This window comes from Myotis davidii, unplaced genomic scaffold (genome assembly GCF_000327345.1).
Source record: "Myotis davidii unplaced genomic scaffold, ASM32734v1 scaffold362, whole genome shotgun sequence".
Taxonomy (NCBI): Eukaryota; Metazoa; Chordata; class Mammalia; order Chiroptera; family Vespertilionidae; genus Myotis; species Myotis davidii.
Genome location: NW_006297152.1, coordinates 4,251,469 through 4,277,598, shown reverse-complemented (window position 1 = coordinate 4,277,598; position 26,130 = coordinate 4,251,469). Strand labels below are relative to the sequence as shown.

Sequence of the window (26,130 nt, the reverse complement as noted above, 5' to 3'; positions counted from 1 at the left end):
CTGCTCAGGGCACTGCTGCTGGTGTAAATTCCAAAGGGCTTCCCACCCTCTCCTCATTCTCACATTTCTCTGCTCAAGATGCAAAGCCATAGGAGAGAGAGGCTTACTGCCAAGCTTAGTCACACGTTTTTCTCTTCTGTAAAGAGAGAGAGATGCTGCCATGAGAAATCATTATAGCAGGTCCTCACAGCACTTGTGTTTAGAGTTCAAATCTCACTTTTTTTTTACTTAACATGTTTCTAAGATTTTTAAGATTCAGCTACGTTAATATATACTAGAGGCCCCGTGCACCGGTGGGGTCCCTCGGCCTGGCCTGCAGGGATCAGTGGACCTCTGCGCCACTGCAGCCCGGCCTTACCTGCCAGCCTCCTCAAACTACAGCCAGTTGTGGATCCCACCCAGCACGAAGTAGTGTGTGAAGCGGCAGGGGGCCAGGGAGGAGCTCAAGCCTGGGCTGGGCACTGTGCCACTGCCGCTCATCCGGCCCACTGCGCCTATTGCCTGATCATATTCCTTAAATTCTCTTTCAAATTTATTAACTTTATTTCCTCTCTGTGTTGCATTTTGATTAAATTTAGATGCATCTTCCAATTCACTAATTATCTCTTCAGTTATATCTAATCTGCCCTTTAACTCAACCAGTGAGTCCTAAATTTCAATCGTATTTTTTACTTCTAGAAGTTCTGTTTTCTTTTGAAATTTTCTACTAGTTTTTTTTTTCGCTCCTGCTTTCTCTTCATATTTTTAATTTTTAAGACTGTCAAGAACTGTGAAGGGTCTGAGATTTTATGGTAGTTACAGGTTAGCTCGCCACAGTTGTGTATATACTGAAAGAAGACCCGAGACTTCTTTCAGTATAGACCTGAAAGAAGACCAGAGACTTCTTTCAGAGGCAAAAAACTTTATTAATCACGGAAGAAGCAGTAGCCAGTGTCAACATGTTTGTTTTGGTTCCCTATATCCTAATTCCTGTAGGAGTGACACAGAGAGCTACCTGCACAGGAGAGGATCACTGATCTTGGGGAACTTGCCAATTTATAGTAGACAGTAAACAAGGCTATACTTTCTCCTAGTGGGAGGCGTTATCCTACCCTCTAAGGTTACCTGCTGCAACACAGGCCTGAAAAATGGTCTCAGCAAAGATCAGCCAGGCCTTGATTTTTTTTGGCACACAAAGCAAGACATGCAAGAACGAGAGAGACATATGGAGGAGTAATTCTCAACAATATTAGATACAATGGTTTTCTGATTTGTGTTGGAAATTATAATAGCTATGAGTCTTATTCTACTATATGTTCTTTGTATTGGCTCTTGCACATCGTGTTTTATTTCTTTGTGTGTTTATGATTTTTGACTGTGGGTTCACCTTTCTTGGAATGAAGGGAGTTTTCTCCAGAGAGAACTTGCAATTACTTCTGGGAGCACTACCAGCTGGAATTCACTTTAAAAGTACATTCTTACCTTGTGGTTTTTCAGACCACTCACTGTGAATATAGGCTGGAAACCTATGGATGGGTATGCATGTTCTAATGAATTCTAAGCGGAAATGACTCCCCCCTTCCCTTCCCTGTTGCTGTTCAGTACCATATTTCTAGATAAGCTACTTTCCTTCTTCTAAGTTCACCTTAATGTTGAGGGAATAACATTTTGGGGATCTAGTTTTATGCAGTGGGTATTCCCTATAGATTCTCTCTATTGAGCCAATCCTGGACTTTGTCTATTGTTCCCTATGTCCTTTAAAGTAATAAAACCTATATTAGTTAGAGTAGCACTAGTGTTGTAACAAACACAACAAAAAAGTATGTGCTTAACACAATAAATGTTTATTTCTCAATCACATAGTAGTCAAATTTAGATGAGAGTGCAGCTTTTTTCCATATGGTGATTCAGGGACTCAGACTACTGAGCAACCCAGTCAGGACCATGCCCCTTAGTTTTAATTGTACTTCACTTATAAACCCTAAAGCACAGACACAGTACTATACACAAGTTGAAATAAATACATGGTGATTGATTGATGAATCATGTTCATAGTAATTATGTAATCACATAATTATAATTTCATGGTAATATGCTGTTTCTCTAAATGATAACACCAACTAAAATATTGCCATCTCTGGGTACAAAGGTGATTCATTCGGTTCACTAGTGGATAGCACTAAGTGATGATGACTACTGCTGACTAAATTTGCATTGAGTCATCCACAATGTGCTGGAGTTATCTGTGTCCAGTGTTTTCCATTTGTGAGAAGGTTGCCAAGATAAGCAATGTTCTCCATGGCCATGCAACAGAGATGTTCTCTGTGTAAAATGAAACTAGTGAATGCCTGTATGGAGACTGGACACATGACCTCTTCCTCTCTATCCAGCTCAGGAATGGGGCCTCACATTGTAACATCCCATTTTTGGAGGAGGAAATAGTAATGTGTTCATCATGCATGCTTTGGAGATTAAATCATATTCATCTGAGGCACAGGAAGAGAGCAAATTAAAAAAAACACACTGGATGACAGTTGGGACAAGCAGTGGGAGTGTATTGTATTAATCTTTGAAGAGTCAGTTCTTTGCTGAACTTAAAGGCTGTGGTTTGGTGACACTAGGGTTCTTCTTTGTGATTCTGAATGAATTTCTTTTTCTCTCTGCCACACATTTTAACATGAGGCAAAGGGATGGAAATGTCCTGCCAAGGAAGTTATTATATATAAAAACGCTTTGAAGTATTTTTACTGAGTGAGGAAAGTAGACATCTCATCAGCAGTGAGAAATGGGACACTGAGACTGAATCAGCGTTTCTCAGCCTGTGGGTCGCGACCCCTTTGGGGGTCAAACGACCCTTTCACAGGGGTCGCCGAAAACCATCGGAAAAGACATATATAATTACATATTGTTTTTGTGATGAATCACTAGGCTTTAATTATGTTCAATTTGTAACAATGAAATTGGGGGTCACCACAACATGAGGAACTGTATTAAAGGGTCGCGGCATTAGGAAGGTTGAGAACCACTGCTTTAGCTCATCCTTTAAGGGCAGCATCCTCAGCTCATTAAATGGTACCAATCTCGCTGTCACAGAGCTTGGCCCTGCAATGTCTGGTGTGAACACACTGTCCAACGTGCCTGCTGCGTCATAACTTCCTTCCATTTCTCACAGTGTTGTCCCAGTGCGTGTGACTGGCCTCCCTTCCCAATTCTCCCATATAGCATCCTAGTGTCTCATGGGGACTTCACTCTGTCCTGAACTCCATTCTATTTAAAGGGAGTCTAAAACTCTGCTAGGCTCTTTGCAGCTCTCTTGAGAGATAGCAATAAGTGAGCTCAGTTTCATGTGCCCCAAGCTATTGATTGGGGTTCAATTGTGAACAGTCTGTTTGGAACCTGGATATTTTACCCGTTCCCTGAACTCCTGTTGCTTCCTTGGACCTTAAAGGCTGCCAGAATCACATCAGGGCATTCCTATGTCCTTGAGACACCGAACAGTCTGTTGTCACTTTGGGATACCCACCTGTCCCTGGGAGTCTCAAGTCTCTCTAGCTCCGGTTTACCCACTTTGTACTTCTTATTTTTTCCATTGACTCTTGGTGCCAGAGTCCCAGGTTGCCCGGTGTAAGACCATTGAGTTATGGCATGACATTTTCACTACATTTCATAGTCTAAACCTAAGGGGAATACTCTAGCTATCAAACCTTTCATTATAGTTGCATTTTAGTGTTGGAGTTAGAGGGTGCTCGCATGTGACCTCTTTAAGGAAGACATTCTTGAGCCCCTGGTCAGGGTTGGTGACCCTACAGTGTAGTTCCATAACACCTCTGCTTATCTGGCTCATAAGACTTATCATAGGAATGGTACTTGCATGCTTGTATGTTTAAATATAGCTATCTCTCAAACTAGAATGTAAGCTCCTTGAGTGAGGGCCTTTTTCATATTTATCTGTATATGTCCACAATTACAGTGTTTGGTACATAGAGGCCTTTAGTCAATATTTATTGAATACTGAGACTTAGGATACAAACTCTAGAACAAGACTTGCTGTGTGACCTCATTACATTCTTGATATTTCTGTATTTCAGTTTTCTCATCGATAAAAAGGGCATATTAATAGGGTTGTTCTTAGAACTGAGTTATAATATGTAAAGTACTTAGAACAGTGCCTATGATATAATAAGCAATAGATGTAGACTTTTATTGTTGAGTCAGTGAGATGGGTAGAGTATTGGCCTACTAATTGTATAGTAGTTGATTTTGAACACTGCTGTCTGAATTCAAGATTTCCTCCACATTCTGGAAGGCCCCTTACTCCCAGATCTTTTCTCTGTTTTTTCTTTTTGTTTTTAATATATTTTTATTGATTTCAAGGAGAAAGGGAGGGAGGGAGGGGAGAGAGAGAGAGAGAGAGAAAGAGAGAAAGAGAAACATCAATGATGAGAATCATTGATTGGTTGCTTCCTGCATGCCTCCCACTGGAAATTGAGCCCACAACCCAAGCATGTGCCCTGACCGGGAATCAAACCGTGACCTCCTGGTTCATAGGTCGATGCTCAACCACTGAGCCACGCTAGCTATGCTCTTTTCTCTGTTTTTAAAATGACTACAGAATTTGAACTGGTAGGCATGGCTACCTAACTCCAAGGAGATTGCCCTTGCTAAGGTTCCTGAGGGTGATCTTTCAGGGAAGAAGACAGTCAACTCCAAACAGCATGACTATGTTGAGGTATGTAAGCACTTTTGGGGGTAGGGGCGGATGCAGGTGGTTTAGAATCACTCAGCTTTACTCCCTTCCTCCTGTGTGTGCGGAGGGGTGACACTCAGTCAGCAGCGTGCTCCTCAGGGGACAGTGTTCATGGACCAGAGGGATGGGCTGGGTTCAAACTGCGTTATCCTGGCTGTTGATTCAGGTGGCTCAGATGACCATTTGAATAAGACAAGATTGATACGTAAAGAGTTTTCTCCTGTAAAAAATCATAGACTTTGCAAACAATTTAGCTGGGCTGTTTGAGTTCTAGAATAAACCCTGCCTTTACTTTGCATTTTGGTACAGAGAATAAAGGAAACTCCAGGTAAATTTAGAAAAAGGAAGGAAGGAAGCAAGAAAGGAAGAACAAAAACAGATTAGTTTTATGGAGATTGCATTCACAGGATTTTAGGTCTCTAAGAAAGACTTCGCAAAGCAGTTCTTTCAGCCCAGTGTTTTCCAAAATGTGTTCACCATAAACTCAGAGTCTCTTTATATATATATTTTAATTGATTTCAGAGAGGAAGGGAGAGGGAGAGAGATAGAAACATCAATGATGAGAGAGAATCATTGATCGACTACCTCCTGCACGCCCCCTACTGAGGATCAAGCCTGCAACCTGGGCATGTGCTCTTGACCGGAATCAAACCTAGGACCCTTCAGCCGACGCTCTATCCACTGAGCCAAACCAGCTAGGGCTCAGGGTCTATTTTTATTCCCTTGAAAACTTTATCATGTCAGGGCAAGATTGACGAGTCAGAAGAGGCAGGGGCTGGAGAGAGAAGAGCTTACAAACAAATCATTCCCAGGAAAGGAAAGGGAAGGGAACCGTCTTCTGTCCTTTGGACTTAACTCTCCTTTGAGGGAAAATACAAGGAAGGGATGCCATTATTTAAATTTTTCCTTGGATTACAAATGTAGGGTATTGGGAGAGGTTGCAGTTCCTCTCATGGCAGTGGGACCTCCTTTCTCAGGGGCTGGGAAGAGGAAATAGGTGAATACCTTCACTATAAACACTTCCCCCATGACCCGGCTTCTGCTTACTTGATGAGTGGCCCTGGTCTAGTAATCTCAGGAAATTTTATAGATGAAGAAAATTTTAGAAAGGTCGAGGTTTTGGTATGTCATTGATAGGAAGAGATTAGCATTCTTTAAAAAGTTGCATTTGATAACAGTAGCCCCAGTGCTTGTGTTTTCCTTTCTGTTTAGAATGACCTTCCTTCCCCTTTTCCTAGCTAACTCCTACTCAGCCTTCAGACTCTGGGAATTTCCCCCGATCTGATCTCCGCAGACCATTTGTGCCCTTGTCATTTTCCTTTCTTTCTTTTTGTTAATCCTCACTTGAGGATATTTTTCCATTGATTTTTAGAGAAAGTGGAAGGGAGGGGGAGAGACACAGAGAGAGAGGGGAAACATTGATGTGAGAGAGACCCATGGATTGCTTGCCTCCCACACAGGCCCCACCCAGGACTGGGGATCAAGCCTGCCACCAAAGTATGTGCCTTTGACTGGAATTGAACCTGGGACCCTTCAGTCGGTGGGCCAACACTCTATCCACTGAGCCAAACCAGCTAAGGCTGTCATTTTTTTCTTAACTTTGTTTTCTTTATGTATATTTATCAAGTTATTTGTTAATAAGTTATTTTATATTTTTTTCCAGTATACTATGAGCTTCTACATAAGGAACTTTGCTGTCTTATTCAAAGTTACATCACTACAAAGTTACATAATTACATTGTTGAAATGTTTGTCGAATGAATGAATGAATGCATGAATGAACAAATGAACAAAGGAATGGACAGATAAAGAACATCACACATATTGGTGCTTATCCTGAGAAGAACACCCAAGTGACAGAATTTCTGGGTTCAGTGGTGTTTTCTCTGATATCATAAAAGGGCATATGTTTTATTCTGTGGATTGTACTTGCCAATAGTAGGAACCATTACAATTTTACTGGATTTCTGAGAAATGAACAACATATGTGTACAGTAAAATACAGTGACAATAAAAGCAAATAGTCTGATGAAAAGAATCCTCAGTAAACAATAACCTATCCATCCACTCATGTTTACCCTCAGGGTCAAACTAACTTACTGTTGCCTCAGAACATTCTTTTTAAGTAGGATGGTTGCAATGCCAGGACAAATCTAAATTGTTTCCACAATAAAAATGTTGATCAAGGAAGAGAAAAATGGCAAAGAGACTTGAAACATTGCGATGGAAGAATCATGCTATGTCCGGGTGGGAGGAGAAGTTATTCGTAAGGATAATTGAGGGTGGTAGATCTGGGGAAGCAAGAACAAGCCAGGATTTCAAATGGGAGTTTAGAAGTATTATAATTTACTAAGAGAAGCCCAAACTGCTGACCGTACTGTCACAAAGAAAGTGAGTGATTCCCGAACATTCAGGACTTACCGAGAGAAATGTAGCAAGGCCCTCCATACAATGTACACATACAAGGACACGTCATCTCTTTTGGACAGGGACCAAGGTGTCATCCATCTTCTGAAGGGAGGCCGGGACCACCAGGAAGAGGTGCAGAGGCGGACCTGTGCCAGACTCGCACTGTAGAGCCACACAGGTGCCAACCAGGCAGTCACCATAACATTTTGAACTGAGAGCCAAGAAGATACATAGAAAAAAGAGCCAAACTATTCATCCCTAAGTTTCTTTTTTTATTTTAAATTGCAAAAACAAAAATATAGGGCCCTGTAGAAATCATAAATGACAGCCACTTTCTAACTATGACTCTTAAATATCTAGTCACCTTGTAAAAGCTTTTCCACCACAGCCACAAGATTCTAGTCATGGTAGGACCAGGAGAAACTTCGGGGGCCATCTGGTATGAATGAACTCGTCATTTGTCATCCTTGAACAGAGAGTTTGTGTGTGGTGGGTCCATTCAGCCTGTTGGTGCTATTTTCTCATTGCCTTGGTGGTTGCATGTTTCTGTTGCAGCGGAGAATGTCCGTTACATAACCACTTTAGTTCTTACTCTCCAGCTAAATTAACAAGAATGCTTGTAAATGCAGGGCCCTGGTTACCTTTTTTTTCTGTGCATTCATGAGATAGCACATGGCTCATTAGTTACATTTTTAAAATGAATGAAGGAGCTCTAGCCGGTTTGGCTCAGTGGATAGAGTGTCGGCCTGCAGACTGAAGGGTCCCGAGTTCGATTCCGGTCAAGGTACCTTGGTTGCAGGCTCCCCGCTCTAGTTGGGGCATGTGGGAGGCAACCAACTGATGTGTCTCTTTCACATTGGTCTCTCTCTCCCTCTCTCTCTCTCTCTCTCTCGCTCTCTCTCTCTCTCTCTCTCTAAATATCAATGGAAAAAATATCCTCAGGTGAGGATTAAAAAAAATAAAATAAAATGAATGGAGGAATTACATATATGTTTCAAAAAGTGCAAGCTCCTTCCAGACACGAGTAGGATTTGAGGACCTAGATAATAAAGGGGAAAGCCCCATGGGTTTTTTGGATTTAAATAGAATTTGGTTTAGGCATATTAGTGACATTTACCAGATGTATTTTTATCTTGGGTGGTAGTTAATCTTCTAAATGTCAGTTTCTTCATCTATAAAATGCGGATAATAATATTCTCTTGAAGGCAATATGCAATGTATATGAGCCATTGAGGACAATGATTGGCACAGAGCTAGTGCTCATTAATGTTGTTTCCATTTTTCTCTTTCTAGTTAACTCAGGATGGATCACAAAACCATTTAAGTTTGGCCCTTTGAAAATAGTCTTAAATAAACTGCAAGTAATATGCACAATGTATAGCTGTTAACATTTATTAATTCTAGAATGGTAGTAAAGTGAACATGATTATATATTTGTGTGTTTCTCTGTACTTTTACAATTCTACAATTAAACATGTCAAACAAGACAAAAGGGTTACTAAAGTGACAGATACCATTAAATAAAGCATCTCAAATATATTAATGCCTGGTTTAGTAAATGTAGAATAGTGAATTGAGGCATTTACCCAATAAATCCTGACAACACCCTATGTAGTAGGTACCATCATCTCTAGTTTACAGATGAGGAAACCGAAACACCAACCGGTAAAGTGACTTGCCCTAGTGTGATGGCGAACCTTTTGAGCTCGGTGTGTCAGCGTTTTGAAAAACCCTAACTTAACTCTGGTGCCGTGTCACATATAGACATTTTTTGATCTTTGCAACCATAGTAAAATAAAGACTTATATTTTTGGTATTTATTTTATATGTTTAAATGCCATTTAACAAAGAAAAATCAACCAAAAAAATGAGTCATAAGTTCGCCATCACTGGTATAGGGGAAGATGGGCTTGAAAGGAGGGTGGGGTTCAGGAAGGATCGTGTAAGCTTTTACCTCCTGGTAAATAGTTCATCCACCAAAGCTCCTGCTGGTGGGGTCTCCATTTTTGTTCTAATGTTGTTGCTGCTTAGGAACTCAGTGCTTAAAGTTTGACAGAATAATGAGTTCTGGGAACCCTGAAGTCATGTTGCTGCTGTTTTTAGTGGAGAGAAACGTACTCTTAACTCCTTCAAGTGCATGAAGTGAGTATAGAAGTTCTGTCTCCTGTACATTTTCAACCTAAGACTTTCCATAGATGGACGGAAGCTGTCCCGAGTTGAAGTGCACCCTTTCTGCCTGCCCTCAACAGGAGACTGTTAGCAGCGGCTTGTTTCATGTCCTCCTGCACTTACAGAGAAGCAGGCTTGAAGAAAGCCTTTTGGAACCTAACGTGTCAGTAGATGAGCTTTGTAATACAGGGTTAGCTTCACCATATTTTTCTTAGACCGCCGGATGTCCTCTTACATCAGATGGATCATGTTTGTGTCCCTGATTCGGAGGTTGCCAGAGTCTTTGAAACGAATAAATAATTTTACAATCTGGATGACTTTTGTTTCAACAAAACCAATGGCATTTGTCCCACGCAGCTAGGACAAATGCAGTTTGGTTTGGAGAATCTGGAACATAGTTGCACTGGGGCAGAGATGAAGGATAATTACATTCTAATGATGGTCATTCACAATATCAGGTCATGTTCAACCGCACGACCATTACACATCGTTTCATAATGGAAAATAAATGGGCCAGACCGTTCAGTATACACAAACTATCTGGTAACTTTGCCAGTGACCCCTTAGGGAGGGAGGTGATAGGAAAACTCACAATCCAAGATTCTGATTTGCCCCAAATTGCAGAATAACATCATTTGACTCGAACTCCCAACAGCTGTTCCATGCACTTGTTTTTTTACAATTGTGTAAGATTGTCAAAGACTAAGCTTTGCAAACTCTAGTTATATGATGAAGTTCCTGGCTTCTCTCTTTCAATCTGGGAGTACACTTTATATTGTCACTTGAAGCCTTCTTGATGGCAGTCTTCCCATCCTTCACTCCCTGCCCTGCCTCTTCCTCCCATTAGTATTGAGAAATTTAACAGTAAACTTGGAAGTGGGATGTTTAAATGAACAGATCATTTTACAGTTTGCTGTACAGATCCAAGAAAATCTTTAAGCTACAACTCTGGGTAGCACTTTTCTTTTCTCCAGTTGTGTTTTTTCTCTTATTTAATGTGATCAGTAGTTCAAAGCAGGGTCTATTTATCCTTGGCTCAGTTTCCTTCCCACTGGTCATGACTTTTAGATGTATATGTGGAGTCTTGTTTTCAGAGGAAGATCTGAGGAGACCCTGTTATAAGTATGGGTTCACCACCACAAGCACAGCTGGTGCAAATCAGCATGATGCAGCAAGAGCTCAGGGTTATTGGCAGAGGCTGTGTTTAGAATTACACAGAAGAAGTAAAGAAGAAAAGGGGCTCTGTACTATAGGGTAGAGAAGAAGGGAAAAGCTAGGCAGGGAGAAGGGGGGATATCAAAGATAAACAGAAGAGAAAAGGCATAAAAGGAGCAGGATTTTTTTTTCTAGTGACTTCATAACCTAGTAGTAAGGGGGGAGGGATATCTATACAGTTTTATTAAGTAAAATGATGGTCATATATAATCCTCCATGATTTGGAGGGATTTTGGGGCCCCTTATTTTACATACTGCCCCATTTATGGGGGCAAACAGAGGAACTGTGGGTAGCTTGATAACCCATGAGGAACTGGGAGAGGTTCTTGAAAGAAGTTGGGAAGAATAGAAATACTAGGGTGGAAAGAGGGTATGGATTCCATATCCCAGTATCTCTATCCTCACCCTGATTCAATGTGTCATCCATGGTTCAATCAACATGCCTCAGGTTTTGGGTCAAGACCTACATGATCAACATACGTCTCTCTGATTAGGGTGACACACTTTCTCAGATCATTTCCAAAATAGACTCAATATCCAGAAAATTAGCTGTCTCTTGCCCTGGGGCCTGACTTCAGTGCTCTTTGAAGGCAATGAGCAGTGGTAGGTGGATCAGTTTCTGAAAGAGAAGGTCCTGTTTCAGCCCCCTGGCAGAGTTGTACACCTGACACTGTTGGACCTGGGAGCCTCCTGTAGACTCAGTCTTTCAAGGGACACCTGTAGGAAGGAACAGAGGAGGCAAGGCTCTCTCCTCCCCCAGAGGATGGACTCATACCAGGAAGGGAGCAGTGTAGCTGCCCATTTTCTGGGACCAGGGATTAAAAATGGTGATTCTTATTTGTAGTGTTGCAAGCTTTCATTTTGAGATTAGAGAGCTTTCAGTTGCACATGTGCTTAGATTTCAAGGTATGTAAGATGACCCCCAAGGCTAATTCTTGGTCAAGATGAGTGTGTGAGACAGTCCTCAAGGTTAATTCTAGGTTTTTAAAAATATATATATTTTTATTGATTTCAGAGAGGAAGGTAGAGGGAGAGAGAGAGAAACATCAATGATGAGAAAGAATCATTGATCAGGTTGTCTCCTGAACGCACCACACTGGGGATCCAGCTTGCAACCCAGGCATATACCCTGACTGGGAATTGAACTGGGACTTCCTGGTTTATAGATCAATGCTCAACCACTGAGCCATTCAGGCTGGGCAATTTTAGATCTTTATGTGTGCGTCAGATACTGGTGCGTGTGGTATTTCAGAGATTATGTTTGTGGATTATATTTGAAACTTCAAAAGCAAGAAAATAGATTGAAGTGTGAGGAAAGACAGTTTGTAAACTTGTTGCTTTGTATTAATGATGGAAAAGCATCAGTGTTGGGTTCTGCGGAATATAAAGGAGGTATTTTATGCATGGTGTGTGGGTGAAGAACATGTTTGGAGGGAAGAACTGTGAGGGGCAATTTAAAGAACTAACAGTTTATAAGAGAAAAACATCAGTATCTGATTAGCATGAAAAATACACAGATCAAGTCGTGACTAAAATGCGTTTAGTTTAGTTTTTACATATAATGCTTAGTAATGAGCTTATGAGGGCACAGACTTTGATAGAACGCATCTTGACTGCAGTTTCCTCCCTGGGGGAACACCTGTAAACAAGTAGAACATTCTTTATGTGCTAAATGAAATATTTTTCTTTGAAGACGTATTTTATTGGAAAAATGGATTCAGAGTTAGTGTGATAATCTCCTCCTTAAGAAGAAATGGCTGTCTGTGACTATGAGGCTATTTTTGTCTGATGACCAACCTAGCAGTGATGCAGATTGTTGAGGTCTGCTTGATGTTATTATTCCTGATCTCTTTGGAACAAATACCAGGTGATGTAATTTTAATACTTTTGATGTGCTTTGATTCATCTTTCCTGGAGCATGTTGAGTTTGAACTAACACATCTATTTTACTTTGGACCAGTCCCTCTTGTCATCAAGGGCATCCATTTTTGAAACAGCTGTTTGGGTTGAGGGATGCAGGATGTGGTCATGAAACAAATCAAAGCTAATGGCCCTCAGGATAAATAAGCTCATGACCTTGGCCTCACTTGCCCTGTAACTAGCTGAAGTGACCTCCCCTGGGGGAGTGCCCACTTCCTTGAAGAAGCTCCAACATTTAGAAACTACCCAACAAGGCTTATCATGTTGTTAACCATCCTCTTCTGCCCTAGTGACGAATGATCGGATGGTGAGTGAGAAGAGGGGAAAGTTCTGTGCCTGCCCTGGGAGCGCCATCAGGTAGAAAACAATGTTAAAGTCATGCTTATTCTATAGGCTTCGTATCTAGGCCTATGCCAGATAGTATTTTACTCAGATAAATTTTACTCCATTATGAAATCCATTGAGGTAGATCTTGGCCAATAGAAAGCCTCCATGTGGATCATAAACGGAAGCTGTGTGACAGGTGAGACTTGGTGGATTCTTTGGAGGCTCGGCCTTGCCTTATCGCTTCACTGGGTGGGTAAACAGTTGCCTATGCCACACCAACCTGGACCTTGAAATGGATTAATGAAACTGCAATTCAAGACTGTTTGCAAAAGCAAAAGGGTTTTTTCTTTCTTTTCTTTCCCAGGCTCAAGAAAACAAAAGAGTCCTGCTGTTCGGTAGTAACTGAGTCCCCAGCAGCTCTTGAAGGTCTGTTCTCAGGGGCTGGTTCATATTCCTTATTCTTCCAGGGCCATTGCTAAGCAGCTCTGTCAACATTCCCTCTGAACACCTCTATTTTGGCCTTTCGATTGGCCAGTGGGTGAGGAAAGGATAAGAGCACTCCTTCTGACTCTCTGCAGAGCTAGGAAAACATTTTGGTCCCTCACATTCTCCCACAAGGGCTAGTTCCTCTTATCAAAGTCCCCTTTCCAAAGTAAAGTAAGTAGAAAAAATTAAATTCGATTAAAAACCCAGATGAGGCAATTATTACTCTTCTTCTTTCCACTTCCCCCTCCACCCTCAGGCGCAGTAAACACTTTTGCAGGGGCCAGCATCTTCCTCTGTGGACTGGAATACTTCCTCTTTAGCTTAGCTGCTGAGGGTATTACTGATCTCTGTGAATATCTTTTTTTTTGTTCTCTCTCTGACCACATACCCAATTGAGGTTGAAGATACTAACTTAGAAAACCTTTAAAATGATAACAGAATATTATTAGTATTTTTAACAATGGGGAATGCAAATAAGAAACTTAAACTGGCCCCTGAGCTTTCTCCTAAACGCCACCTGTTAAGTGACCCTGAAGCTGTTTCTCTACCCTCCTCAAGTCCTTGACTGAAAGTCGACCACTGCCAACCATTTCTCGAGATTTTTTCGTGCATTTGCCTGAATGTCATCAAGTTACCATGCCCACAAATATGTGTGCATTTTAACATAGAAGGAATTATACTCTACACACTGTTCTGTACCCGGCCTTTCCCCCTTTATGATGTGTTTTCAAAATCTTTCCATATGGGCACACACAAATCCATCTTATTCTTTTAACCAGTCCGTAGTAATCCATTATATGGGTGTGCCATTTTTATTTAGCCCGACCCTGCACTGATGGACATTTTGATGTATTTTTAAAACCATGACTAATAATGCTTTGTTGGCCATTCTTGTACATATGTTTTGTTGAATATTCCATGTATATTCATAGGATAAATTCCTAGTAGTGACATTGCTTGTTCAAAGTGAATGCGTGCTTTTAATATTGATAGCTGCTGCCAAATTGTGCTCTAAAAAGATTATGCCCATGGACACTCTCAAGATTATAAAAATCTATTTTCAGCAGAAAGAGAAATGGTGTTTTCTCAGACTTATGTAGCTGGTTTCTGTTTTTATTGTTAAAGTGCTCCCCATGTTTTAGCTTCTGGACATCAGCTACTCTAATGAATGATACCCGAATCATCTCCTTCCACCCCCTCTGCCCTAGAGGATCCATCCAGTTCTGAAGCTAATCAATAGACTAATTCTTGTCCCAAACCTTGAAAGTTAATTTAACCCATGCTGGGCCAGAAAAGGATGTGGGTTATAATTGAGGACTGTCCCCTGATGGCCTGCCAGGTACCTGCCACAAGGACATGGGGTCTCCAACTCAAGGCAAAACACCTGGAAGACAGGGTTTGACCATTTCATCTCAACATGGACACATGGGATTTTGAAAGGGGCAACTCTGCTGTCCCATCAAATCTGTGGGGCCGGAGAGAATCCTCTTTGATGCTTCTAAAGGAAAAACAACTCCTTCATCAGGCAAGTGGAGCTCATTGCCCAGACAGGGAAGCAGGGAGGAGCCACTGACCACTTGAAAGCACTTTGAAGCATGTTTGATCATAATTAAATGCTTCTTCCTTCAGAAAACCTGATACTTTGATGTCTGTCTAGCATCAGAGGACTTCTGACCATTGGGTCTTCAGACCTCATGGCCTTGGACTTGGCACTGTATATTGCCACTCAGATGTCTAATATTGCAGAATAATGCAGGTAGAATAGACATTATGGTGGGTGGATTATAATTATTTGATTTTTGTTGGCAGTATTTCTTGCTACTGTACAGGGATTGGTGAGATCGTTGTCATATTTTTTTAAAAAGCATCTGGAGCTCCTAAGAGGAAAGCTGGAAAAGGGTGAACAATCTGCTTAACTCTCCCCCATCACATCATGACATAGACTTGGCAAAGTAAGAGGGCAGTGGGCCCTCCATAGCCAGATGTACTGCTGGGAACAAGAAGCTGTGTATTATACAGGATGCAAGAATGAACTTTGCCCCCCTTAATCAAAAACAGAAACACCCACTAGTCAGTCTGGTTTTCCTACCTGCGTCTTTTCAGTTACGATTGAATTGTTCAAAGATAGGCAGGGGAGGGCATCGCTGGGTTGTTCCTTGGGTCCTTGGGTCCTTGAGTTTTCTCTCAGGGAAGAAAGCTGCTGTGCCCCCTTTTATCACACTTATGGGCCCAGTAGATGCCTAAAGGAAGAAGTGGAGGGATTTCAAGGAGGTGGCAATTTATTCCAGTTCTGTTTAGGGAGTCATAGAACTTTGGGGTGAGAGATGGGGGCTCCAGACACATTCAGAAAGGGAGGGAGGAAGGAGAGATGCAAAAAGATAACTCCTAATAGAAAGGGAAGACAATAAGGAATATATATATTACCTAAGGGACTCACAGTGAATTTCCTTAAGTCCATTGGGACAGGGCCCTTACCCCCCATGTTTCAGGGATGATTTGATTAAGGATGCTAAGCAGGCACTTAACAGTATGATCTTGTTCAGTTATAATCTTGATGGACCATTACTCATGTTGTGAAATGGGGCCAAGTCTCTCTTTCCCCCTTCCCTACCTAGTTTTCTTTGCTAAGTAATCAGATACGCATTTTATTTCCAAAATGTTTACTTACTCTAGTATATACTTAGAGAGATAAGACATTTAAAATAAAAAGGCAATAAAATCCATAATGGGAGTCCAGATAGCGAGCCACAGGACTTCAGAGGAAGGAGATGTAATTTCCAGTCAGGGTTGGGAAGAGATTTGGATTGTCATATTTTGGGGCTTATTTGTTATTAAGAATTCCTCAGTAAGTGGGGGATGGAATGGGATAAAGCCTTTTTCAGGTGAGCGGTTAGCAGGAAAAAATCCGAGAGGTCTGTAGGTGTGGGGCATGACTGGCAAAAACAGTGAGATTATTTTGACTGGAGTCAAGTGTTCACAAGCCTAGTGAGAAAGTGTTCCTGGTGGGCGGGGCTCTAATCTGCGGGGCATTGAATGTCAATTGTCATAGCTCAAGATACTGTTAGAAATGGCCTGCTTCCCTGCAAAAGACAGGGCAGACTGGCTAGATCTGCCCATGGGGACGGGGCAAGAGCTGCGAGGAAGGCTAGGTGGCAGACAAGGCATTAGAAGTGATATGCAGAGGTCTACAGAAACAGAGGCAGGCGGTCACCAAGGCAAGTAGGATTGGTGTTGGAAGGTGGGAGACAAGTCTCAGGCTTGGAGGTGCTGGTACTGGGCAATCTAGGACAGGTGGCACTGAGAAATGTAATCAGAAATAAGGGAATAAGAAAGTCGGTCAGCAGTCAGCAGGCTCCAGCCACTGAGCTCAGGTTCATGGGCAGATTTCCAAGCTCTGGAAGGAGGAAAGAAAGGAATGGAAAGCAAGAAACAGGGCCCCCACCCCAGAGGGACCGGGCACAGTTCCAAGCCAGGAGTTAGACCTGGAACACGGGGCCTGACTAGCAGTAGGAACGGTTGACGCTACATCCCAGAGTGCTGAGCTGAGGTCTTCTCATTCCTTCTGTGTAAGGTTATGCCTGGTCTTGGACGTTGGGACGTCCCTGCAGGTGGGAGTGGAGAGAGAGGCCCAGCTGTGTGGATGGGAGGATGCAAACACTGGGGAAAAGGCTCAGCTCAATGCTGGCTGAAGAGCTTGGGGTTTATTTGGTAGGAAAAGGGAAAAGGCAAAAGACAAAAAAAAAAAAAAGGAAAAATTAAAGTAAGGGAGTATCTTAATCACAGGTATATTTCAGCAAGATTAGTTCGACCCTAGTTTGACCCTAGTGTGTAAAATGAACTAAAGTTCATTTGTAATAAATTTCTACTATTCCCCTTCATTCTTCTCCAATGTGTTCACATTTCCCTCCCTCCCTCCCTCCCTCCCTCCCTTTCTCTCTCTCTCTCTCTCTCTCTCTCTCTCTCTCTCTCTCTCTCTCTTTCTTACGTCTGTCTGTTTTTTTTTGGTTAATCTTCACCTAAAGATATTTTTCCATTGATTTTTAGAGAGAGTGGAAGGGAGGGGGAGAGACAGAGAGAGAAACATCGATGTGAGAAAGACACATCGATTGGTTGCCTCCTGCATGGATCGGGTATCGAGCCTACAACTGGAAGTGTGTGCCCTTGACTGGAATCAAACCCAGGACCCTTCATCCGCAGGCCGACGGTCAATCCACTGAGCCAAACCGGCTAGGGCTGAACCTCTTTCTAATACTGTGAGTTAAACTATATTATTAACATTGGTAATATTAGTTAACTAATATAATGTTAATTTCATCTGTTTATTTTTACTTTTTAAATTTGGCAGCTAGAAAAGTTGAAATTACATAAATGGCTCAGATTATATTCCTATGGGAGCAGTATTGCTCCAATCCTTTCTCCATGTCATAGTCAGATCTCTTAAAAATGCAAGTCTTCTCATGTAACTCTACATGAGACCCCTTTATGGTCTCCACTGCACTGGATAAAATCCAGATTCTTTAACATGGCTCCCAACCTCTCTGTAATCTGACGCTTACCTCAGCTCTCCACAGCCCTTCCCACTGCACTCATCCTTCAGGCATATCAAGCCGCATCCAGTTCTCGCTGTGAGACTGCCTTGCTTTCTTTGACACCCCTGCCTCTGCTCACGCCATTCCTTTTCCTGACCCCTTTTATTCGCTAACTTCGGCTTTCCATTAAAGTCTCAGCTGTAGACATTCCTGACTCCTTGACTCTGGATTAGGTGCTTGTCCGTGATGCTAGGGGCCCCGCCAAGTGGCTGCTCCATTGAATAGTCCCACATTCTTCTATAGGTCCTCTTTGCTCATGTGTCTCCTCCCTACACTGTAAGTTCTCTGACAGCTGAGGCTCTATATTGGTCCCCAGCACCTAGCACAGCGCCTGAAGCCTAGTGGCTGCCTACGTGATTGTACGCAGGAATGAATGGAGCCATCGTGCCAGGCAATATGAACCTGTCCTGGGATAGTAGGAATGAAAAGGACAAGTCACTCAGAAAGAGCCAGTGTGGACTCATAATTCTCGAGTGCTGGCAACTGTGTGAACGCACCCCTGGTTACAAATGGGTCTGAAGAGCTCATGTACTCATAAGCTGCTTTAAGTCCTAAATAATTAAGCCACAGCAAAGATGCAAATAGATGTTCTATGGACAAAACAGCAAGGTATTTGGAGTCAAAAGACTTGAGTCTAAGACCTGGCTCCTTCACATTGTCTTTGTAACCTGGAACTTTGAATGGAGATAATAATACCTCTACTTTTGGAGCCGTTGTGAAGATTAAGGGAACTAATATATGTAGAATTACTTTCTAAAGTGACAGAAAGTGTTAGTATTTACCACCACAAAAATATGCACACCTGCACATAGGTGATAGTCAGGCTGTGGTAGCTAAATTACACATAATTCTGACCTCCCTCAAGCAGGGTGGGTAGATCTCAAACCACCCTAGTACAGAGGAACTAGGCTAGTCTACACTGGGTGAAGTTATATATTTCCATCGATATGCCTCATGGAATACCCTGGTGAAAGAGTGGGCAGCAGGTACAGTGGCCTGTGTCCAGGCAGATCATTCTCTCTGGGTGGCTGCCTTCCCTCTGCCTGGTCTATGATGACCTCGCATTTGACCTCTGTGCTTGGGCTCATGCCTTTCCCTCTGCTTGGATTGCTCTTTTCTCTTACCCAGCTTCCCTGAACCCTTCCCCATTGCCTTGAAATTCTGTTCATACTTAAGTCTCCTTCAGGTGGCTCACAGCATTTAGTATTTCTAAAATTGCTTCCCTCCCTGCCCCCTTCTCCCCCCAAAGAGATCCCACTCTCTGGTCTTCTCTCCCATTCCCTGGTCAGGGATAGCACTAACATTGAGTATTTCCAAGGTGGGACATGAGAGAAGGCCTCCCATCCTGCCCCCAACATGTGCCAGACTCTTACCTGGGATGTGCTAGGATGGCCATTCTAAGTGGGACCAATTGTAACACTCACAATCTGGTTTGGAATTTAGAGTCTGGCTGGTTCCGTAGAAGCCCGCAATAATGCTCTTCCTTCTTGCCTGCTTCCTTTGTTCATTTCCTTCTTTGCCTCCCTTACTTTGGACCCAGGAACAGTATGTACCGTGCAGGTCAGCGCCTCACACATAGGATGTGCTCTGTTAAAGTCATTAAAATAGTCATTTATTTATCTGAGCCTTCACAGAGGATTAGTTATGGGATAATGGGATTACATAAAACAAAACAAAAGCATACTTCATGTGTCCAAGGGACATATATCCAGTTAGTATATTATACTATTACGACAAATTAGTACTCACAAAGTGAAGATATAGTACTAACTTCTTTTGGGGGGAAAAACATACAGTACCAGCCTATTCCCAATTACTATGTAAGGATGTGAAAGTTGGACAATGAAGAGGCTGATAGGAAAAAAAATGGATTCATATGAAATACTGTGTTGGAGGAGAGCTCTATGGATACCCTAGACTGCCAGACAGAAGAACTAGTAGGTCCTGGAGCTAAATTGACAAAACTGAAGCTGTCCTACTTCAGACACATAAGAAGGTAGGGTTCTTTGGAAAAGACAGTAATCCTGGGGAAACAGAAGGCAGTTGGAAAAGGGAAGACCAAATATGAGATGGATTGACTCCATCGAAGAAGCGATAGGCCTGAGGCTACAGGAGCTGAGCAGGGCTGTTGAGGACAGGACATTGGGCATGTCACTCATTCACAGGGTTGCCTGGAGTCAGAGCGGTATGTTTGGTGAGCTACTAGGCCATGCCCACGAGTCTGTTCAATCTGTGATCCCTCTGAGTCCTGGGCTTTCCCCTATTCTGTTCCCTCTGCCTGGTTGCTTGCCCCTCACCCCCAACCCTTCCCTGTGCTATTTCTAATTCCATCACGTCTTTCAGAACTCACTTTCAAGATTATTCTCTCTGGGAAGCATTCCTGAATCCTATAGGCTCAGCTTGTATACTCCAATAGCAACCTTTCTCTCAGCATTTATGATACTGTAATGTACATGTTTTGTCTGTTTCTCTCTCTAATCTGTTAGCACCACAACTGTCTTGTCAAAATTTATTTCTGTATTGCCTAGCACAGCGCCTGATATATATAGTGGACACTCAGCAAATATTTACTGCATATTCATTGAGTCAATAATAAGTAGGTAAAGAACTCTTTTTCAGAGCCTAGAATAATTTCAGAATCAGAATACATCAGAGTAAATTTCAGTTATGATCTAGCCTTTGGCTAAAGTGACTCTCTTACCTTTACTGATTTCTGTTCCATTTAACAGATGTATTAACAGGTATATAGATTTGGCTGCATGTAACAGAGAGAGCCAATTTCACTACAATGTAAACAAGAAGGAATTCTATTTCTCTCTTTCATGAAATGGTCCAGAGACAGGCAGTCCAAGGCTGGTATATGGCAGCTTTGTTCTGTGAGATGATGCCATGGCCAGGCTTTATCTTGCTGCTGCACCATCCAAGGACAATATCCTTGTCCACATGGTTAACTGTCATGCCAAAATCCTAGCAGGTCTAATTTTGTTTTGAAATCTTTGGAACCTACACCCAAAGCAAATTTAATTTCTTTTTGGTACCTGGAACTGATTCTAGGGCCTTTTGGACCTCCTTAGGGCATCTTGAGTCTGCTATAAATTTATAGAACTAATCACATTGAGGGGTTTTCCGCTGATTTCCCAATCCCCACTTTCCCCTAAGCCTTTTCGGGCGGGGAAGACTAAAAACTTAGCCCAAGTTGGGTACGTATGCCAAGAATACCAGCTGGTCCTCGTGCTAAGCTCGTGCAGCCTTCATTTCAACCAAGGGTGGTGTGGTTTCCTCAGGCACGGGACACATGAACGTCACAGCAGGACATCCTGGCAAGTTATAGGAGAGAAATTCCTTTGAATAATGTTAAACACATTACCTATTTGGCTATAAGAAAAAATATACTACTTATTTTGTTATAAGGTGGCCATATAACTTATGATTGCACCATCATTTCTTTATAATGCTTTTCTGTTGGGTTTATGATATTCTGGAGAGAAATCATTAGATTTTATGACTAAGGTTTGAGATGAAGGCCACCCAACTCCATCAATTCTCCCCTCCCACAATGTCCTGTCCTCAACAGCCCTGCTCAGCTCCTGTAGCCTCAGGCCTATGGCTTCTTCGATGGAGTCAATCTATCTCACAATTTAAAAAAATATATCTCTCTCCCTCCTTCCCTCCCCTTGGAGGGGAAGGGCAGAAAAGCCAGGGTGGAAGTGAGATCTCTGTGTAGCTTTCCAGAGCAGCAGCTATTTGCCTAACTAGAAGAAGCTGAATAAACCAAGGTCATGACACATCCCTTCTCCAGCCCCAAACTAAACACGTTTTCATTCTACAGACCTCACTTTACGTCTTAGACAAAACAGGATCAGTATGAATTCGTCTGAGTTGATTCTGCCAGTTGAACAAGAAAATCAGAAGAACCAAAGATCTGTCTAATATTGTTCCTGGCAAAGGCATTATATGAGATATTTTCTGATTTTTAAGAAGACATGATATACAGACAAATATTTCTGGGAAAACACTGCATTTAAGCTATTCAGCAATTCTGGTGTTATGTAACTGACCACACTAAGGCTTTCAATTAACTTTGGTTACATTTTATTGAAGATTGTCTTCGAATAGAATAACTAGCCATAATTTTAAAAAAAACCCCTTTTTTATGCTTTTAAACGGGGGAAGTCCTCTTGAAGCATGTATAATTTCTTGTGATAGCAGCAGAAGGTAAATCTCATCCTTTTCAATATTCTGAAGTCCACTGACTGGATCCCAAGGCTGATTTTAGCGTTGGAGAACTTTCAATTGCATGAGCTCTCCTTTCCGAGTCCATTTCCACAACGCAAGCCCTCTGGTTCTTCTCTTCCGCATGCTCTGCTCTCTCCTTAATTTTGTTTGGTTTTCTTCATCTGTGGGTGCCTAGAGACTCCGTTTCTCTTCCCCTGAGAAGGGATCATATGATTTATGGTTTCAAACAACTTCCTTATGTACGTACCAACTTGTAACTAATGTTCTTCATTTCTAGTCTTTATCTTTCCTTCTGATCACTCTTCAATATCTCTGTTTTCTTTCTCCTCAGAACTGAACTTGTAATGTTTTTTTTCCCCGAAGCAGAAAACCCCCATCCCCGCTTTCTCTTTATTTTCATGTCTCCACTTCAATCCCAGCGTCCCAGCCTTAAAACCTTGTAGGTTTTTTTTCTTTCCCCTCCTATTTACTTGCAATATGCTGCCTATCATCAGGTTGCAACATCAATTTTTCAAAAAAAATCACTGAGATTCATTTCTTTATTTCAAATATTGCCTCAACCTAATTGTTAAATATTTGGCATGTCCACTACTCCAACAGCTTCCTGTCAGTTCACTCTGCCTCCATGCTTTCTTCCCTCTAAGCCAGGGGTGGGCAAACTTTTTGACTCGAGGGCCACAATGGGTTCTTAAACTGGACCGGAGGGCCGGAACAAAAGCATGGATGGAGTGTTTGTGTGAACTAATATAAATTCAAAGTAAACATCATTACATAAAAGGGTACGGTCTTTTTTTTGTTTTGTTTTATTCATTTCAAACGGGCCGGATCGCCTGCGGGCCGTAGTTTGCCCACGGCTGCTCTAAGCCAACCTCTGGGACATTATTAGAATCATCTTACTCACACTCTGCTTTATCATTTCAATGTCCTCTTAAGAAAAATTCAAGAATCTCCACCAACCAACTACTTTATCCAAACCTCATTTCCTTGGAGTGTATGAGCCACTTCTCCAACCAAATATCATCCTTTGGACCTGCCATCCTCGCCCCTGGAAGACCTTCCTCTCTTCCTCCCGGTCCATATTTCTTTTTCTTTAAAGGCTGTAGCTGACATAGCCTTAATAAAGGCTGTAATTATCTGCAAGTCCTTTAAGAGTGAGTGCCTCCTGACCAATTTTCTGTGTCCTCTCGGTGACACATTGCACAGTCTGCCGGCTTTCCTAATCTGTACTCTCTGATCTGTGGTTTTGCAAAGTCCATTTTTCACTTATGCTCTTTATGTCCTTTCTCTACTTTTAGAGTATAAGCAACTTAGAGGTGGAGACAATGTTGAGTGATTCATTTATATGACTCAACAACAATCACTAAGCACTTACTGAATTTATAGCATGGCATTTATCTACATATTTAGCTGTCAATCAAATAGTTGTTGAGCATCTATTCTGTGCTAGGCACTGTGTGAGTTGCTAGAATACAGTGGTGAGAAAAAAAAACACACAGACATTTCCTCTGTCTTTGCAGGGTTTGGGGGAACAGACATTTACCAAATAATCATACAACTAAATGTAAAATGACAACTGTGATAGAGCTACAAAGAGAGGAACATGGTGCCATGAGAGCACATCTTAGGTGGGAGAAGGGAAAAAGGAGGATGTCCCCAAAGGGGAGAATCACATGTGTAAAGGCTCTGTGATGGGGGGAGCCGGATATGTTCAAGGCGACGATGACGATGACTACTACTACTAGACAACATTGAGTAGTAACCATGGTGCCAGATACTGTGCGAAGGGTTTGGTGTGGATTATCTTATTTAATTCTCACTATGAGCCAAGGTGTTCGTATCCCTATTTTTTTTTATAGGCTTAGAGATGTTAAACACCTCATCTCAGAGAGAAGTGATGCATCTAGGACTCAAAGCCACCATGCTTAGTCTCTAACTTATAGTGGTTCTGACTTATTTGGATTTTCAGTGCCATTTTAATACCATTATTATGGAAAAAGTAGGTTCCTTAAGCCCCAAAACAACATATGATTTGGCTAATTGCCCAGTGCGTCCTTCTGTAATTTTGGTCAAAGTCTTCATGGCATCAGGTTCCTATCTTCCATTTTGCAGAATGTTTTATTATATATAACACAGACCTGGCCTCATGTCTGAGCTGACTGTTAAATGTTTTCAATCAAGGGAACAGATTTCTAGCTGTCCTTTTTCTTTTACAGAAATCTATAATTAGATGAGGAATAATACTCATTAGTCCAAGTTACACATAGTATTCCAGTAACCAACTTCCTCCTCAGGGGAGCATCATCAACAATTAAAAGCAACCACCAACTATTGGTAAAATGTTTGTCATCATGACCAGGGGAGTCCCCTGCTTTCGGCCTGCCATCTGTCAGGGCTATGTTTATGTTTCCTCTGTTTCCACTTTCTACCCAGGGCAGCCTCTTCTTTAGTTGTAGTAGGTGCATCTAACATTGGCTTGTGAATTGCTTCCTTAAATAGAACTTAATAACAGCATTGAGATTTTAATTTATACCTTATAGTATCTCTGTGATAATTAATAAAATTACTTTGGTCCCTCAGAAACTAGAAGCAACTCTCTATTGCTTAAAGAGTGTTTAAGAGGACTGTACATTTTTTTTTATCCTCACCCGAGGATATTTTTTATTGATTTGCGAGAAAGGAAGAAAAAAAGAAAGGAAGGAAGGAAGGAAGGAAGGGAGGGAAGGAAGGAGGGAAGAAGGAAGAAAGAAGGAAAGAAAGAAAGAAAAAACAAAACATCAATGTGAGAGAGAAATACTGATTGGTTGCCTCCCATACATGCCCCGACCGGGGATAGAACCCGTAACCTAGGTATGTGCCCTGATCAGAAATTGAACCTGCAGCCTCTTAGTGTATGAGACAACACTCCAACCAACTGAGCCACCTGGCCAGGGTGAGCACTGTTCATCTTTAGCCAAGCATGACTGGATCTTGGCAATGCAAGGTTGAAACTTAAGAGAAGAGTGGGTACACAGGGCAACCCCAGTCAGCATAGCTAGAAACCACTCAGGCAGGCTGCCCAGCTGATAGTGGGGAGCCGAACATGAAGTACATTGGTGAGCAACATAGCCCATAGGCCTGAAGAACAGCAGTTTGCCTTTTGACAATACTTGAATATTGTTGGATAAAGGAGTAAAAAAGCAACATTTATTTGCTCATGTCCTCCATCAAATGTTTTTTAGGGACATACAGATTGCTGAAGGTATAGTTTCTTAATAAAATGTTGCCAAATGGCTATTATCAATTCCATTCAAAAGTGGGAAAGGTTTTCAGACTCATCACTTTAGGTAAGGCTGCAGGCATGTAGAGGCAACAGGCACTCAACAGCCCGAAGGTGTGGAGGGGAAATCCTGACCTCTCAAGTATTTAGTTTTCTTCACCTCGCTGCCGTGGCTGTTGTTGTTATTAGTGTTATTATTATTGATCTCTTAGGACCGTTCTCCAAACTTTTCATTGGGCATAGGACACTATAGTCCAGAAATGAGTTTGAGGACAGAACCAAGGCCTTCCCATTTCTTACCATCCCATGCTGATACTGCTGTCTTCAAGACAAGTTTTTCAGCCCCAGCTGGCTTGGCTCAATGGATAGAGTGTCAGCCCATGGACTGAAAGGTCCCGGGTTTGATGCTGGTCAAGGGCCCTGGTTGTGGGCTCTGTCCCCAGAAGAGGGCAGGCAGGAGGCAGCTGATCAATTTTTCTTTCTTATCATTGATGTCTGTCTCTCCCTTCCTCTCTGAAGTCAATTTAAAAAAAACACCCCAAAACAAGTTTTTCACCCTATATATCCAAGTATAATATCCATTATTCTTACACTGCCCAGGTGGCCAGCCAGGGAGAAGTTATTAGCTTCTCTGTCCAGGAAGGCTTCCTGGAAGAGGTGAGGGCAAATAAACGACTTGATATTTTTGTCTGTTATGCAGTCCAAGCTATTACCCAAGCAAACATGTAAACAACAGGCAAATTGCAAACCAAGAGCAGTAAATGAATACAGATTTACATTAAAAGGAAGAATGGGAA

General features: G+C 42.0%; 1 protein-coding gene across 1 annotated transcript in view; it reads left to right on the top strand.

Moving 5' to 3' along the window:
• The window catches only part of RGL1 (ral guanine nucleotide dissociation stimulator-like 1), a 210,674-nt gene that overhangs the window by 64,200 nt on the left and 120,344 nt on the right, over window positions 1-26,130 (top strand). The window lies entirely within an intron of this gene.